The 14,300-nt window shown below is 46.5% G+C and overlaps 1 long non-coding RNA gene across 1 annotated transcript in view; it reads left to right on the plus strand.

Moving 5' to 3' along the window:
- LOC128852421 (uncharacterized) overlaps positions 1 to 8,402 on the plus strand; it is a 33,141-nt gene extending 24,739 nt beyond the window's left edge. The window contains exon 6 of the long non-coding RNA XR_008450251.1: positions 7,931 to 8,402. This is a non-coding gene — a long non-coding RNA (uncharacterized LOC128852421). The remainder of the gene's footprint in view (positions 1 to 7,930) is intronic.
- Positions 8,403 to 14,300: the final 5,898 nt, after the last annotated feature.

Below are 14,300 nucleotides of genomic sequence, written 5' to 3' on the forward strand. Positions count from 1 at the left end.
CTAACATTTTCATTTTCTCATGTCAGGTCAATGTCATTAAAAAGCACCAGAAATTGGTAAAGAAACTTTCAGGGGAGAAACAGACGGTTTCAATGCAGGCTGTGGGTAGATGTGACTGAGAGCAGCCCTGAGAAGGACTTGGGGTGATGATTGATGAGAAGCTCGACATGAGGTGGCAACGTGTGCTCACAGCCCAGAAACCAACCGTGTCCTGGGCTGCATCCAAAGCAGTGGGACCAGCAGGGAGGGAGGGGATTCTGCCCCTCTATTCCTCTTGTGAGACCTCACCTGGAGTATTGTGTCCAGTTCTGGAATACTCACCATAAGAAGGAGATGGAGCTGTTGGAATGGCTCCGGAGGAGGCCACAGAGACAATCTGAGGGCTGGAGCACCTCCCACACAAGGACAGGCTGAGAGAGTTGGGGTTGTTCAGCCTGGAGAAGAGAAGGCTCCAGGGAGACCTCAGAGGAGCTTCCAGTGCTGAAAGGCTGCAAGAAAGCTGTGGAGGGGCTGTAACAAAGGCTCGTGGTGACAGGACGAGGGGCAGTGGGTATGAACTGGAGAGGGGCAGATTTAGGCTGGACATAAGGAGAAAGTTCTTCACGCTGAGGGTGGGGAGGCCCTGGCCCAGGGTGCCCAGAGCAGTGGGGGCTGCCCCATCCCTGGAGGGGTTCCAGGCCAGGTTGGATGGGGCTTGGAGCCCCTGATCCAGTGGGAGGTGTCCCTGCCCATGGCACGGGGTGGGACTGGATGGGCTTTGAGGTCCCTTCCAACCAAAACTGTTCTATGATTCTATGAAAGTAATTCTTTTTTGCTCCCCCTTCCGATTTTGAAAGTAGCCTGTGCTTTGGCTAATTCCTACTTTATTCAGACACGTTTCTGAGGGATACCTGGTGCAGTGACATTGCAGGCTATAAAATTGTATTATTTACTTTCTGTCACTTGCAAGGACCTGAGTTTACAGTCATAATTCACTGTTGTTTCCTTTCACACCTCGGTGATGCTGATGAGATGAGACACGCAGTTTAGCTTTCCAGCTGCAATCACAGTGCCTCGAAGCATTTTGCTTCCAGAAATAAAACCAGAGCTGCTCCTTTGGCCAGCATTTACAGCTAATTGCCTTCCTTGTGAAAGCTGGAATCCATCACCTTTACAATATTTTATCACCAGGATCCAGAACAGCCAGGCAGGTGCAGCTACTCCAGAAGAAGCATTTATTTGCCTTTTTGCACGCTTTTTGCTTTTCAAGAGGGAAAAGCATCTCCAAAGGTGCAGTGAGGGTGGTCTGGAGAAGCACTTCAACTAAACTGCCGTAGCACTGCCATTTGTTGAAGTGTTACCAAGGAAAGACTCCCCGTACACAGTTCCATCCTCTCCTATTGCAATGAGAATTTGGAAATAGAGAAAAAGACATATTGGTGCTTTGTGAAGCGTGCCCGCCTGATCCTTAAAGCATTCATAATTCAGGGCAGGAGGTACTACACTTCCCCCAGGAGACATTCCACCAGCCCGGCTTTTTATCTCATCTCTACTGGGTGTATCTTTGCTGTCTATTTTTTCTCAGCTACATCTAACGAGACTCCAGCAGAGCATCGCTGAGCAGTCATTGTGTTACACCTGTGGGAAGCTCAGTATCCATGGAACAACAGGTGATCTATCATGTGGGAGACCTGGTCTGACATTCTAGAACTTGAAACAAGCCACTTCTAGGGATTATTGTTAACATGGAATGGTTTGGGTTGGAAGAGACCTCCAAGCCCATCCAGTCCCACCCCCTGCCATGGGCAGGGACACCTCCCACTGGATCAGGGGCTCCAAGCCCCATCCAACCTGGCCTGGAACCCCTCCAGGGATGGAGCAGCCCCCACTGCTCTGGGCACCCTGGGCCAGGGCCTCCCCACCCTTAGCATGGAGAATTTCTTCCTAATGTTTAGTCTAAATCTTCCTCCTTCCAATTTAAAGTGATTCCCTCTTGCTCTGTCCCTGCCCTCCCTGATCCAGAGCCCCTCCTCAGCTTTCCTGGAGCCCCTTTCAGCACTGGAAGCTGCTCTGAGGTCTCCCTGGAGCCTTCTCTTCTCCAGGCAGAACCCCAACTCCCTCAGCCTGCCCCCACAGCTGAGGTGCTCCAGCCCTCTGACCACCGCTGTGGCCTCCTCTGGACCTGTCCGGTTGGCAGTTGCTTTGAGCACCCTGATCCAGTGGGAGGTGTCCCTGCCCATGGCTGAGAGTTGGAACTGGATGATCCTTAAGGTCTCTTCCAGCCCAACCATTCCATGGTCTGAGGGGCTCACTGCAGCCCAGGAGGGGCAGACGGAGCATGCATTTGTGGCTCCTGCTCCTCCTGGGTATCTTGATGGTGGCTATGTGGCCTGCAGGGAAACACGGCCAAATTTGAAAACAACTTCATTTCTCTACATCTTGGCACATTCCTAAGGCCACTGTGGCACCTCCGAGATCATCAACCGCAGAGCCAAGGAGAAATGTGAACCCAAGCCGAAGCCGTGTCTCCTTTGCTCTCCTGATCACACAGGATCAGTACATACAGGTCTCTCATCTTGTCCTCTCATCCTATCTTCTGACTTGTGGTTGAATTGAGACACTAGAAGGGACTTGTGGTCTAACTTTTACCTTTTTAATTTCTCTAATTTCTCCTCATCCTTTATGTCTTTACATTCTGTATTTGCCATGAAGCCAAGATCATTTCTTGGGTAGTTTGTTGCTAAGGAAGTAATTTGAACACCACACAAAGCCAGAAGGCAGAAACATTGCAAACTCTCTAATACTGACAGACCATTTTGTCCTTTATTTATGGGACACTCTGGCCACTGATGTGCCGGATAGAGAAATTTGTGTTGCTTCAGGCAAAAACACAAAATAGCAGGAATTATCCATCTATTTTCTATTTGCCATCTGTTTATTTGCTCAAAGACTAATATGGGTCGGGTGGAGTGATAAGGAAAGGCTACGAATTTAAAGCATAATGAACTGAACGCAGAAGCCTTCGCCTCAGGAAGCCTAAGAATGCGGAAAGGCACAAGACTATAGAAGAAAAAAACCAAGGTTTTCTTGGTGTTTGGGCTTCTTGGTGATCCTGTTAAATACCTCTGCTCATAGAATGATAGATTCGTAGAATCATTCAGGTTGGAAAAGATCTCCAAGCTCACCCAGTCCAGCGAACAGCCCAACCACACCGTGCCGACCATGTCCCCAGGTGCCACATCTACAGGGGTTTTGAACCCCTCCAGGGATGGAGACTTCCCCACTGCCCTGCGCAGCCTCTGCCAGGGCTTCACCACTCTGTCAGGAAAGAAGTGTTCCTTAATATCCAATCTAAACCTGCCCTGGTGCAACATGAGGCCATCTCCTCTCGTCCTGTCCATTGTTACTGGGGAGCAGAGCACAGCACCCACCTCACCACTACCTCCTCTCTGGGAGCTGCAGAGAGCGATGAGGTCTCCCCTCAGCCTTTTCTCCAGGCTAAACAGCCCCAGGGCCCTCAGCCACCTCTCCTAAGACCTGTGCTCCAGCCCCTTCCCGGCTTCTGGCTGAATCAGCAGAATGATTTTACCCTCTTCCTTTTAACAAATTTAAAGCAAGAAAAAAAAATATATAAGAAAAAAAATCACATTTTTCCCTGTTTTATTTATGAACTATGCGGTTCCTTTGATCCACGTGCGTGTACGTGTCTTTAGCCTCAGCCACGTTTAGTCTTTCCAGAATATACATTAACAGGAGTCGGCCATGAAAACTGTTTTGCTGAGTCCCACTGAAAGTTGTCTACAAATGAGCTTTTACTTTCAGGGATTTCCCTAGGGAATGAAAGACAGGAAAGGAAAGATGCTGAAATACCTCAAACACACAATCATTAGCTTCCAATAACGCCTTGGCAAGTATTAACCTTTAGCTGGCTGATCTAGTTATTGAGTGTTGCACCATGGATTTGCTGATGGAAGATGAAAAGCATCCGCTAAAAGCTTCTCTTCGCCTCTCCTAAGCGCTCATAGATATCTCTCTTTCGGGAGGCGTTTAAGACTTCCCCGACATTTTGCGCTACTCTTTAAATCCCACCTCTCTGAGTAAGTTTTGCCTATGTGTGTAAATAGATCAATTTATTTTCCGGCAAAAACCACACAAACCAAGCCCAAGTATAATATCTATAAATATGTTTTGTCCTGAAATAGTGATCATAAAAAAATCGGTGCCACCGAGAATGCTGTGTGCTACTGAGCTGGTCTGTCATCCTGCTGGAGCTGCAGTGACATGTTATGACAGTTCTTAATCTCGGGGACACTTTCTGCTCTCCTGCACGCAGGTAAGACCCAAATTTGAAGCAGTTTGGGGCGTGCAGAGGGCTAAGGCAGCTGCTTGGAGTCTATACACACCCTTTAATGAAGAGAAGAGCTGTTGTGGTCAGCCAGAGCACTGAGCTCCTCAGTGTCTCAGCAGGGAATATTCCATCCTGATCCGAATCTGACATCCAGCAGGACTGTATATACCACCATAGGGCAGTACCTGTGTCTACGAATGCCCACCTCTTTGCTAACCCATACCCATCCTCCAAAACCCTTCAGACCTCTGCAGAAAGCAGATTATCTGCAACAAAGACTCCTCCTTGTCCTCTCCCTGCACTGCCTGATCCAGAGCCCCTCCCCAGCTTTCCTGGAGCCCCTTTCAGTGCTGGAAGCAGCTACAAGATCTCCCCAGAGCCTTCTCCAGGCTGGACAACCCCAACTCTCTCTCAGCCTGTCCTCACATGGGAGGTGCTCCAGCCCTCAGATCATCTCCATGGCCTCCTCTGGATTTGCTCTACCAGATCCGTGTCCTCCCTGTGCTGAGGATTCCAGAACTGGACTCAGGGCTCCAGGTGGGGTCTCACCAGAGCAGAGCAGAGGGGTGGATTCCCCTCCCTCCCTGCTGGTCCCAGTTCTTCTGATGCCGCCCAGCATACAGATGTGCTGATTTTCACTAGTACACATACCCTTAAGAGGACAACAGAATAATACAACCGAAGCTGCCCCATGGCAGCAGAGTGTTTTGTTTAGACAAAATCAATTCTTTCTTTTTAGACCTGTCTTGCTGGTCCCAGGAAAAAAAAAACCCAAACCTTTCATACTATTAACCGTTGCTACTTTCCTTTGGATCATCTCTCCATCTTTTTTATCAGGACACTAGCAAATAGTTAACCATTAAGTATTAACCAAGCTTTGCTTCAAAGTAAAGTAGAGATTCACAGACCTCATCGATGGTTTCCTTTGGGATGCTTGCCTCCTTTCATCTGTGGTGTTTGATTTTAGCAGATATGATCACACATCTGTCTTGCTGACAAAGACGAAACTCTCATTCCACCTACAACAGCAAAAAAGATATCTGCTGGTTACATCTGCATTTTCCATGTGATCGACCTCCCTCAAAGGCCTCGTATTTCACTGTTTAGAAACTCTGCCACTGCTCACTGGGCACTGCCTTAGCCTCGCTCCCCTTGGCTTCCCTTATCAGACTCTTTCCCATGGTCCTGGTTGAGGGTAGTTTGTCCTGCATCGCTTTTATTGCATCCGTGGGATTTTGTTGTATGGGAGCCCCTGTCCTCAAACATTTCCTAAGTTTTGTAAATATTAGCTGTATTCCATTGGCAGGGCTAATCATGCCGGAGAGCGCTCTGAGCTTTGGAAGGGAAGGTTTCATTTTCCATCCTCTCTGGCCTCCGTTTTGTCAAATAGAATCATAGAATCACAGAATCATTAACATTGGAAAAGACCTCCAAGCCCGTCCGGTCCAGTCAACAGCCCAACCCCACCGTGCCTGCTGAGCCATGTCCCAAAGTGCCACATCTACATATTTTCTGAACCCCTCCAGGGATGAGAACACCACCACTGTCCCCACTCATAAGTAGTTCTCCCTTATACCGAATCTCAGCCTGGCCCGGCACAGCTTGAGGCCTCCTCTTCTCCAGGCTAAACAGCCCCAGGTCCCTCAGCTGCTCCCAGAACCCCTGTTCTCCAGCCCCTTCCCCAGCTCCATTCCCTTCTCTGGGCACGTTCCAGGACCTCAGTATCCTTGTACTGAGGGGCCCAAAACTGAACCCAGGATTCAAGGTGTGGCCTCACCAGCGCTGAGTGCCAGGGCCACAATCCCTCCCTGCTCCATGGCTGATCCAAGCCAGGAGCTGTTGGCCTTGTTGGCCACTTGGGCCACTGCTGTCCCACGCGCAGCTGCTGTTGACCAGCACCGCCAAGTTCTTTTCCACTGGGCAGCTTTCCAGCCACACTTTTCCAGGTTTGCAGTGTTGCAGGGGGTTGTTGTGACTGAAGTGCAGAACCTGGCACTTGGCCTTGTTGGATGTCCAAGAGCCAACACCCAAGCCCACGGGCAATCAGAGACTGGTGCGGTCTACAGCGTCTCTCACACTGTGACCATGCAAGGGTTAATATGCTTTTATAGACCTGTAGCTTCTTGAGCAACTCATGGTGTCTAGAAGTGCTTTTGGACACCTCATGGAGAACCGTGAGGTTTCATAGCCTGGTGTCAGTCGTGATAAATGTGCCATCTGAGTGGAGCACTCCAACTCTAAATGAGAAATGATTACTCCGGGAATAACTTGATGAATTGGGAAAAAAAAACCCCAGAGATCGCTTTCTGTCCAGTTAGTCTGTGAAGTAAATTAATGGGAAAGTTGTTGAAATGATAATAATCTGTAAAAGCATATGTCGTGAGTAGCTAATAATGCCCCTTCTTTGTTGGAAGTGATTATTTTTCATTTACCAGATCCGAACAGCTAAATAACTCACATCTTTGCTCATTCCATTGCTCAGTACCAAATTAGAGTACAATGAGTGAAGTTATCCTAAGGGTAGAGTAAACAGAACAATACATTAAACCTGAGTTGTAAGTAACCGCGTATTTTCTTTAACGGCCCTTTTAAAAATTACATTTTCCCAACACCTTGAATCGTGCAGCACTTTTGAAACATGAAAGCCGTCACTGCTTACATGCTCTGAACAAATATCTATTATTTTATGAATTATCTTTACATCAGTGGAACAAAATAGACAACATAAACATTTTGGAGTGAAATTCGTAGGTCTGAATTAGGGTAAGCTGGGAGTGGATTGTGTGTTATAAGGAACCATCAGTTTGCATAGTATGACACCACATTAATTACTTTTTATGGATTTGTGGTATCACAGTTCTTATTATATTACATTTTTTAATCAGTTGTTTTCTTGTTTCCTGTTAAAGAAGAACTGCACTGCACCTACCCAGAGCAGTGGTGGCTGCCCCATCCCTGGAGGGGTTCCAGGCCAGGTTGGATGGGGCTTGGAGCCCCTGATCCAGTGGGAGGTGTCCCTGCCCATGGCAGGGGGTGGGACTGGATGGGCTTTGAGGTCCCTTCCAAACCAAACCATTCCATGATCCTGTGTTGGCAATGATATACTCACTACTTCTCACCAACAGGCAACGTCTATTGCAAATTCTCCATGTTAAATACAATTAATTCTCTATTAACATTATCATCACCATCTCTCTATATTTTGGGAATAACAGCATCAACTTGAACTTCAAGAGAATGCGTGCGAGACATGGGAAGCTCATCTTTGGAGAGGGAAATATTAGGCATGGCAAACAGACTTTTTAGGTAGATTTCTTTGTTCACCTTTTCCTGAAGATCTCTCTGCTCAGATGCCTTCTCAGAAGATATCTGAACAGAGGCATCGCCTTCATCTTATCAATTGGGACCACAAGCGTCTGTTTCCAGTATCAGCAGAGAGACACGCTCTCATCTGTGCCTTTAAAATACAAGATCTTTCACATGATAAATTTGGCCTTTTAAATTGTGCTCTTCTTACCGTCTCTTCTGTTGCTGTGTCCAATTCCACATGAGAGCATTGGTTCCCAGGGACAGGCGCTGTCAGTTTATGCTTTGCCTTTCCAGATAACGCAGACAGGATGGGTTCTTCCTAATGTCCCTCAACCTCAGAAGGAGAAATGCTTCTTTCTTTGGGGAACATCAGCAATGTGTGTGGTGCCCCTGTTAAAAGACAAAGGAAGAAAGTGCAATAAGAGGTGTCTGGAGTGGAGGCAAGAAGGAAATTGAACAAGGTCAGAGCAACTGAAGGTTCTCCATGGCAGAGCAGGTACAGTTCCAAAGGGGATGTGGGCCAGGGATAACCCTTGCCTGTGCAGAGGAGAGATGTAAGAAGGAAGGAGCAGCAGAAGAGCGAGAAGGAAAGAGGGACACACTGAACACGCTACAGTTGTCCATGATTTTCAAGTAAAGGTGGCTTGAAATCTTCACAGGTTTATCCAGATAAGTCTCTGAGTAAGGTTTCCATTGATAATTAGAAATCCCTGCACAGTTTGGAGATAAAGAATATGCACTAACTATGCTATTCTTTCTTCTGAGATCAAATGCACGATCTCTGTATTAGGAGTGGTTCCGTTTCATTGCAGCAACATGAAAGGTCATCTCCAAGTACCAGGTTGCTGCTGCACCGGATGAACATGAAATACATAGAATTTAATTTAACCGAGGTCTAAATCTGATCACATGCAGGCAACATTTGAACGGAAAAAAAAAAGAAAGTCCACCTAAGCTTTTCTGGCAGTACAATTTCTTCACCTAAGAAGGTCTATGGTTTCACTACAGTGAACATTTCAGTCTGCTCTCAGCTTGGGGGAACAGTCATCAGCCACCTGCAGAGGAGAAGGTTTTTGTCTCTTAAGTTCCAGGAGAATTCATGTCTACTTTTCTAAATTACCAGCTGCATTAAATGCATTGTGAGAAAAAAATACAACGATTTCTCCTGCTGCAGAGCATGATAAATTTCACTTAACCACAACAAAGCCATATCTTGGGTATCAATTCCCATTCTCCATTCTGGATGATCCATCATTTTTAGGACAGGCTAATCTTGCTCAAAGAAAGGAAAAAAAAATCCTATTCTTCTCCCCACCAAAGCTTTCCGATCCATTACACTGGCATTTTAATAGATGAATGCCTGCAGAGTACGAGGCATATTCATCCTTTAAATGTTAAAACATACAAAACAAGTTATATTATACATAATAACTCCTCCACCATCTCCCGAGCATTAAAATGTAGAAAAGATTTATGTTATAAATAATAGCACCACTAATATTACCGAGACTGGTAAGCAACACCCAGAATCTTGTTGAAATGATATTTTAATATCATACAGTCTTGATACAAGAGGCACAACAACTCTCTGCCAAGCTTAGGTCTTAGGAGGTCTGGCTTACAAAACCTGGCCAGAGGACGAGTGTTTCTTTTCAGTTAATTTATATCATGGATGCACAGTTGGTAACTGTGAGCCATTCGTATGAATTTCAAGTATGTTTGGCTGAAGAAACCATTCACAGTCAAAGCTCTCCTCGGTGACAGGCGATGGGATGAGATGAAATGGCCTCGGGTTGCACCAGGGCAGGTTCACATTGGACGTGAGGAAACATTTCTTCACCAAAGGGGTTCTCAGACCCTGGCAGAGGCTGCCCAGGGAGGTGGTGGAGTCCCCATCCTTGGAGGGGTTCAAAGGATGGGTAGCCGAGGTGCTCGGGGACCTGGTTTAGTAGTGGACAGGGATGGTTGGACACAAAGGTCTTTTCCAACCAAACGATTCTATAATTCTACAATTCTCTGAAATAAAAGTGCTTGTTGAGCAGTGCTGGTAGCCAGTCTCATTCCAGAGGAAAAGCATCTGCTGCTGGAGTCCAACCTGGATGAGGCTGCAGGAAGCCAAATGAAGTTCTGAAGCCAAATTCAATGAACTTTGTGGGAATGGAGTGACAATCGCCAATGGAAATATTTACTGTTGGATTTGTATAATGGAGTTATCCATTCTAACTAATTAATCAAATTAATCATGGTAAGAAGAGAGATAAAGGGGAGAAAGAAGGACGCTGAGAACATTGCACGAATTCCTTTTCATCCAGATGGATTGTCACAACCTTACTAAGTAAAATTTCCCTTACTAAGGAAAGAAGAGTCTAGAAAACCCACAATTTCTTCACACAAATGCGTGTTTTCAAAGAGCCTTCTCCCATGTGGAAGGGTGATCCTGCCCCAGGGAGGTCCTCTGCAAGACGGTGGAGGTGGAGGCCCATGCTGGATGTGTCAGACCTGGATTTACAGCCTCCACACCCCAAGAGTCCCTGGCCATGCTCCGAGGTCAGACTTCTGTGCTGCCACGGGGCGTGTGGAAAACGCTCGGCTGCGTAAGCAGTTATTCACCACTTCACAGCACCAGGGCGAGAATAAAGGAAAAGCAAACGCAAAAAAGCAGAGAACAGAGAGGAGTTAGGAGCAAGGAGAGTTACGGCGAGAAAGAACGAGACAAAGTAGCAGTGAGACTCTAGAATTAATGAGAGACAGAAAAATGTCATTTTGTTATTTCATGGGCAAGAAGAAACAACAAGGTTTGAATGCTTAAAGCCCATTTTTTTCTCAGTCTACAAGGAAAAAAATACTAATACTAATTAGATTCCCCTGGGAATTAATATTAATGCAGCTAACAACAACCCAATGCAGAATCAGTGCAAAGTTATTTATCCAAGTTATAAATATTCAACTCATCAAGACCCGGTGAAATCCATCTGAGCGTTTAGGGAACTCAACGGCAATTTCTAAATCATTAGTGATTACCTTGGAACTCTCGGAAAGGGCTGGTGAGGTCCCCGGGGTGCAGGGCAGAGCCAATACAGGACCTCTCTTCAAAAACAGGAGAGATAAGGAGATGGAACTCCAGACTTATCAGCATAACCTCTGCGGAGAAGGACACAGAACACTGTTTAGCAGTCTATTTAAAGTGCGAAGGGTAAGATGATAAAACATCCAATATGATTTTCTCAAAGGCAGTAGTGTCAAGCCAACAAATTTTCTGTTACCAGAAGAGCAATTGGAAGAGAGTCACTATTTTTGCTCTGGCAACTCTTTTTACAGAGTTGTACCTGACGTCCCCATGAATGAAATACGATGAAGGTGAAATTGCCGCAGTATTTATGGGCCATCAGCTGAAACGCTCCGCTATTGGTTACCTGTGGTCTATTTTAGGGCACGTGAAATGTGTCTTGCAAAAGGCTGCCCTGGATTCGGTACTCTTAAATATTTTCCGCAGCACGTAAACGAGACAGAGAACCTGGGAGGTACTAAAGCGTGGCTGTGAAACCGCTCTTAGTGCCCATACTAAAGAATATCCTAAGTTTGCTTAGAAGATTTTGATGGTGTTTTAGAGCATGGAGGTAGAAATAGTGACCTCCCAAGGTCATAAATCATAGAATCGTTTGGGTTGGAAGGGACCATAAAGATCATCCAGTTCCACCCTACCTGATCCAGCAGGAGGTGTCCCTGCCCATGGCAGGAGGGTTGGAACTAAGTGGTCTTTAAGGCCCCTTTGAACCCAAACCATTCTATGATTCGAAGCCTCCCTAAAGAGAGGCACTGTTCCCAGGTGTAGGAGCTCCTCAGCAGCTCTCACAAGGAACAGGCTGTTCTTTGTTCCGAGGAAGGGTGAAATGGCCACCAGATTATCACTCAAAGAGGTCAAAAAACTGCTCAGCCAGGAAGGACCATTCCCAGCAGTGGGACTCTCCCTAGGAGCTGGCATTATTTCCCCACTGTGCTGTTTGGATTCCTGCACCCCAGAGGCAGGCTTTCACCTCAGCAATTTGTCCACACTAAGTAGAAAGATGTATCTGATGTGTGCTAAACTCTTCCTGGTCCCAAAGCCTGTCAGGGAGTCATTAGAGTTAGAAAAGAACGCTAAGATCATCCAGCCCAACTCCACCATGCTGAATGAACCATGCCCTCAAGTGCCACATCTACACATTCTTTCAACCCCTCCAGGGATGGAGACTCCAGCCCTGCCCTGGGCAGCCTCTGCCAGGGCTTCACCACTCTTTTGGCAAAGAAATTGTTCCTACTATCCAATCTAAACTTGCCCTGGTGCAACTTGAGGCCCTTTCCTCTCATCCTATCACTTGTTACTTGGGAGAAGAGACCAACATCTGCCTCACCACAGCCTCCTTTCCAGGAGTTGCAGAGTGATGAGGCCTCCCCTCAGCCTCCTCTTCTCCAGACTAAACAGCCCCAGGGCCCTCAGCTGCTCCTCATAAGCCTTCTGCTCCAGCCCTTCACCAGCGCTGTTGCCATTACCAGTTGTCCTAGAAGCGTTGCAGCCCTGTTCCAGCCTACAGCTCCACCACAAGCCAGCCTCTCCCCATCGTTTCTGGCTTCGAGTAACACCCATCATCGCCATGTACCTTCTTCCACCTTAGAGAGGGCAACCAACACCTAGCTCTGAGGTCCTCTGCCCTTTCTCTTTTCCTTTCCTGCTCATCCATTAAGATGAAGAACTAACAACTTCTCTGGCATCCAGTATTTGCATAAAAGGGTTTATTTGTGTGGTCACCTCCAATTCACCCAAGTAGCCTCGCTGTTCCTTTCACGTGGTGCTCACCGGTTTATGAGTCAGCTTGAACTTTAAAGTATTTAACGTTTCTGAAATGAGATGTGAAATAACAGCCTTAGATTTTCATACTAGCCTGAATATTCAAAGCAGGCTTTCATTTTAATTCTTTTTTAAAATGCCCTACCATGAATTTCCTGCCCATGTAATGAGAACAGCGGCGTCTCCTACCTCTCAGCCGTTGGCTCTCTGGTCCACTGAGACCATCAACACTTCAGAACAGGGGTCGGGGTGCCAGGTGTAGCTCCACTTACTGCTCTGATGGGTTGGTTGTCGTGGCTAAGGCATCTGTAGAATTGCAATAATAATTATGGATATTAATATGAAAAATATTGCTATTTAGCTTCAATGAAAATAAATTCCAAAGCATGAAATTTAAGCTCAGGATGTTGAGCTCCATTGCCATTTTCTATCTCCTTGGGATGTGCTTTACCATTTGTTTCTCTTATTTTATCTTGTACACAAAGCATTTTGTGTCAATAAAGTCGCTTACGGGAAACTGGAAGAGCTCTTGGCCTTTTATAAATTAGTGTTATGGAATATTACCTACTTTTTCAGTCTCAACCCTCATGATTTATGACATTTAATGACACTTGATGGCATAACACACATATTTATTTTAAAATCTCTGCCATGCAAAGCACTGCACAATGAAAAATGTCATTTTTTATGGCACCTAGGAGATTCAGAAAGAAAACGTAGAAAACCACACTCTATTTCCATTCTGGCAGTCACATTCATTAAAGCAATTAAATTAAATTGAAATTAACTTCAGGAGATCTTCCACATGCTTAGAACGGTGTATTTCTGTGATCTTTTGTTGTTACTGTTCTTTTGACATTTCTGCCTGATCAGTTAAGAAATGATGATTAGTGACACTTAAGAAATGAGCCTGATTGCCCTGAATGCTTGAAGTGATTGCTTATGAACGTATTGGAGCACTGAACTCAGGCTATTGATTCTCTTTCACGAGATCACAGAATCGTGGAATGGTTTGGGTTGGAAAGGACCTCAAAGCCCATCCAGTCCCACCCCTGCCATGGGCAGGGACACCTCCCACTGGATCAGGGGCTCCAAGCCCCATCCAACCTGGCCTGGAACCCCTCCAGGGATGGAGCAGCCACCACTGCTCTGGGCACCCTGGGCCAGGGCCTCCCCACCCTCAGCGTGAAGAATTTCTTCCGCATGTCTCATCTAAATCTTCCACCTTCCAATTTCAAACCATTCCCCTCATCCTATCCCTGCCCTCCCTGATCCAGAGCTCCTCCCCAGCTTTCCCGGAGCCCCTTTCAGCGCTGGAAGCTGCTCTAAGTTCTTCCTGCAGCGTTCTCTTCTCCAGGCTGAACAACCCCAACTCTCCCAGCCCATCCTCGTACAGGAGGCGCACCAGCCCTTGGACCATCTTTGTAGCCTCCTCTGGCCCTGGTTCCAGCAGACCTTAGTCCCATCTTCAATCACCGGGCTCGTCACTTTACTGCCATAATAAATAATTATGCCTCTTAGTTTCCCTCCTCGCATCTCAAAGTACTTCACAGACCTGACTCTATCTCTTCACATTACTGAAGCACGTTAAGGAAAAGGAGTTGAACATCCTTAAACCAGGAAAGTTTGTGCTTCAACCAACAACTTGGATAAAATCTGGCACTGAATGGCTGAATAAATGGACAAACCCCAAACTCTGCATACCCTCAGTTGTGTCTTATTGCTCTCTACAATTACCTGAAAGGAGGTTGTAGCGAGGTGGGTGCTGGGCTCTTCTTCCAAGTAACAAGTGATACGATGAGACAAAATGGCCTCGAGTTGCACCAGTGGAGGTTTAGG

This window comes from Cuculus canorus, chromosome 5 (genome assembly GCF_017976375.1).
Source record: "Cuculus canorus isolate bCucCan1 chromosome 5, bCucCan1.pri, whole genome shotgun sequence".
NCBI lineage: Eukaryota > Metazoa > Chordata > Aves > Cuculiformes > Cuculidae > Cuculus > Cuculus canorus.